The 4,207-nt window shown below is 48.0% G+C and overlaps 1 pseudogene; it reads left to right on the top strand.

The window, feature by feature from the left end:
- Positions 1-1,772: 1,772 nt before the first annotated feature.
- LOC116081581 lies at positions 1,773-3,718 on the top strand (annotated as a pseudogene).
- Positions 3,719-4,207: the final 489 nt, after the last annotated feature.

The following is a 4,207-nucleotide window of genomic DNA, read 5'->3' as shown; positions in this document are numbered from 1 at the left end:
AAAGAAGAAAAAAAAAATAGCCCTTGCTGCTCTGGGAAGACTGGATAAAAAGGGGTGGGCTCAGCCTTGGAGTGGGAAATGCCTGCTTAACTCATTTCCTAGCCGCCCTGCAGCTCCACAGAGGCACCACAAGAGGTCAAGGTCTCAGTAAGCAGGAAGAAGGCTGGAGCTGAGAGCCTCAGGCTGTTTCTACAGAGCCTGGGGACAGAATGGTCACTCTAGGGCAGGCGGTTCACAGTTCACCAGTGTCCATAGACCCATGCAGCCTGGGTCAAACCTCAGCTGTGTCCTCTTCCGGAATGTCCCAGAGACATCCAGCCTGTCGTTACTGGTCAGTGGGTAGGGGAGGGAGGTTGGTCCCCCCAGGGCTGGCAAGAGAATCCGTAACCCAAGCAGAACAGGTTGGGATTTCTGAGGCAATCCCGGCTTCTTCGTGTCCCAATCAGCTGAGGGCTGCCCTTGCCCACAGTGTGACCTCTCCTCGAGCCCGAGGCTTCCTGGTCTTGGTGAACTGCCCACACTCAGGAATGCGCTACTCAGGAGATGGAGCCTGTGTGTCAGCTCTTTTCCCACATACAGCTGACAGAAGTGTGTTTCAACAGGATTTGCTGAGAGAAGATGAGGCCATAATCCAGGAAACTGCCCTGATAAATCACCCATGGACTAACCCGTGTGCTAACGGAGCATTCTGGAACATTCTTTATTTGGAAAGGGAAGTGTTGGGATTTAAACGAGACTAAACGGAAAATGTTGAGCCAAAGGGAAGAGCAGAGATGAGCTGCTATGAGGATGAATACCACACCCCACATTTGCTTTTCCCTTAGTTCACAAGACTCTTCACACCTGTCCCCCAAACCCCAGGCTTACTAGGGGTGACAGTCACCATGCTGTTCTCTGGCAGTACATCCTAGGATGTCACATCTCATTTGATCCCAGAAGGAAAGCTCTAAGACTGACTTCCTAGAGAGGAATTAATGGCGTTTTGCTAGAGTTCTTTTGGGGAGATACTAGGAGCTCATTCTGACAGAGTACCAGCCCCATTTGCTCACATCTCTAGACCCTTGCCTTTCTATTCCTTCTTGCCTGGGACAGTAGGTTTCCAAAGTGACAACAGAACTGTCCCAGGCAAGGCTCTGTCCCTAGCCTGTGAGCTGTAGGCTTTCCTCGTATGCTGTAGGTTAGCAGGCCTGGGACAGATTCTCTAGAAGGTCTGTTCCTTCAAGTCTGTGCTTGACACAAGTGTCCTCTAGGTGGAACCTGCAGCTCTCCGGGCTGAGCAAGAAGATCAGGGTTCCCGCCGTCCACCCAAAGAAGTGCCAGGTCTCTCAGGGATCTAATAGGTGCCAGTCAAGTTCTTAGAAAACCTCGTCATGGTTGTGCTCATATAGAACTCTGAGGTTTCCAAGAACTGTCAGTCAAGCCTCCCACAGCTCCTCAAGGTAGGCTCTAAGCTGTGTGTGGACAGGGAAACTGAGATGTAGAAAGAGCAGCTGGTCATCGGGCAAAGAGCAGTCAAACTGGCCAGGAGTTTGGGCTTTCAGTCTGGGACAGCAGGCAACCCTACATCCCTCTTCTACTTGTCTCCTCAACCTGTAGAGTTGTTTCCTCCCCTGCTACATGGCTCACACTTCTAGAACAAGGCCTCAGGGCCACACCACGAGGAATTGTGGTTCGGCTACTTACTGGCTGAACAGTCGTGGGTGGATTACTTAACTGCATACCATAGTTTCCTCATCTATAGAACTGATACTGGCACAAGCCATACACGCGTCATGTCAGAGCCAGGAGCCAGGAAGAAGTACGACCCCGAAGGCCACACCCTGTGTAGCTTTCTCAGTGTTCAAACGTAGGGCAGCTGCTTCGTAGATCTGAGGCTTCCTCTTGGCCAATGGAAGCTTATTGAAGATAGAGGTGGTTGCTGGTGGCACAGGCCTGTGGAGAGCTGAACACTACTGGGTTGTTCATTTTAAAGTGGTTGATTTGGAAAGGGGACGGAGCTCGGTCAGTAGAGTGCTTGCTCAACATGCATGAAGTCCTGGGTCTGGTCACCAACACTAGATAAATTCAGGATGGCAAGTCATACTATGTAATCTCAATGTATGTATGGGAGATGGAAGCCAGGAGATCAGAAGTTCAAGACTCATGCTCAGCTACATAGTGAGTTCAGGCCCAGCCTAGGCTACATGAGACCCTGCCTCAAAAAGAGTGAAGTGATTTTATGTTATTTGAATTTCACCCAAATACAAAAATAATATAATTTGTTAATTTTTATATGAATATTTGAGATGGAGTATATATTCCTAGCTGGCTTGCAACTCCCTATGTAGACCAGCCTGGCCTTGAACATATGATGATCTTCCAACCTCAGTTTTCCACTACTCAGATGAAGAAGCCACACTACCACACCTGGCTATGTTTTATGTTTATTCAGCTTATTTTACTTATTAAATGTGTGTGTGTGTGCATGCTCATATGTGTGCACATATATGTAGTTGTATATTCATTGGAAGGCTAGAGGTGGCCAACATTTAGTGTCTTCCTCAATGGATTCTTCACCTTATTTTTTAAAGATATTTTTTAATGTGTTTGCTGAGTGTAGGTGCGTGTACCACATGCATGCCTGGCGCCCTGCAGAGGCCAGAAGAGGTTGTTGGATTCCCTGAAATTGGAGATACTAATGATTGCTAGCTGCCATGTGGGTGCTGGGAACCAAACTCGGGTGCTCGTTCTGCAAGAGCAACAGTGTTCTGAACCACCTTATTTTTGAGACAGCGTCTCTCACAGAACTGAGAGCTTGCCAGCCAGACTGGCCAGCCAGCAATTCCTAGGGATCTTACTGTTTCAGCATGGGAATTACAAACACGCACTGCCATGCTGTGGTGGTTTGAATAGGTTTGGCTTCCATAGATCAGTGTGTTTCAACGTTTGGCTCTAAGGAGTGGTACAGTTAGGAGGTGTGGCTTTATTGGAGTAGTGTGCTCTTCCCCACCCCACCCCACCCCCCTCACTCAGGCCCCTGCTCATTCCATCCTGCTTGGTAGTATGGTCTTATTAGACGAAGTGCATCACTGTTTAGGTGGGCTTTGAGGTCTCCTGTGCTCAATCTCCACCCAGTGTAGAATCACTGTCTGCAGAAGATAGTCCCCTGTTGCTGCCTGTAGCTCAAGATATAGAACTCTGGGCTCCTCCAGCACCACGTCTGCCTGCATGCTGCCATGCTTTCTGTCATGATGACAAAAGACTTAACCTCTCAAACTGTAAGCCAACACCAATTAAATGTCATCCTTTTAAGAGTTCCCTTGGAGTAGTCGCCGCCTTGGAGCAGCCACTGCTGCCTCCTCTGTTGTGGTCGCTCTGTCACTTCCCATCTCCGTGAAGTGGATGTTTAAGGAGGACCACTCATTGGAATACAGATGCATGGAATCTGCGAAGATCAGAGCGAAGTACTCCAACTGGGTTCCGGTGATCACAGAAAAAGTCTCCAGCTCTCAGATTCTTGACATTGACAAGAGGAAGTACTTGGTCCCATCTGATATCACCGTGGCTCAGTTCATTGTGGATCATCAGGAAAGGATCCAGCTTCCTTCCGAGAAGGCCATCTTCCTGTTTGTGGACAAGACAAGTCCCACAGACCAGGGGACAACTTTATGAGAAGGAAAAAGATGAAGATGGATTCTAGTGTGTGGCCTACAGCGGAGAGAACACTTTTGGCTTCTGAGGCCCTTGCTGGCCTAGGTGCACCCTTCCTGCCTGTGTATCTTGTAAATAACTGGGTGTTGTCAGTTACTCCCCCAGAGCCTCCACACAGACCTACTGGTGCATTTATAACTGGATTTATTTCTTAATATATTGGAAGATTTTGCTTCCTTAGATTAGTAAATTATCAGAGTTTTATTTTCAGGTTTGTTTTATTGGTTGGTTGGTTGGTTGGTTGGTTGGTTGGTTGGTTGGTTGGTTGGTTTTTTGTTTGTTTGTTGTTTTTTGGGTTTTGTGTGTGTTTGTGTGTGTGTGTGTGTGTGTGTGTGTGTGTGTACGCGTGTGCGTGCACTGTCCTCATAACTATATGCTCCAGGGAATCTGTCCTCTGGAAATCGCATTTAATGAAGCTATTTCTGTAATGAAGGGCGGTAGGTGTGGTGGTAAAGTGAAAAGGAGGGGCTGATCCATAGTTCTGGATTATGTTGGAAGTGTTAGATGGCTGAGTATT

The sequence above is a fragment of the Mastomys coucha genome, unplaced genomic scaffold (assembly GCF_008632895.1).
Source record: "Mastomys coucha isolate ucsf_1 unplaced genomic scaffold, UCSF_Mcou_1 pScaffold7, whole genome shotgun sequence".
NCBI classification, from domain to species: domain Eukaryota; kingdom Metazoa; phylum Chordata; class Mammalia; order Rodentia; family Muridae; genus Mastomys; species Mastomys coucha.
Note: the sequence above shows the minus strand (reverse complement) of the source record. Positions and strands in the feature narration are given on the sequence as shown.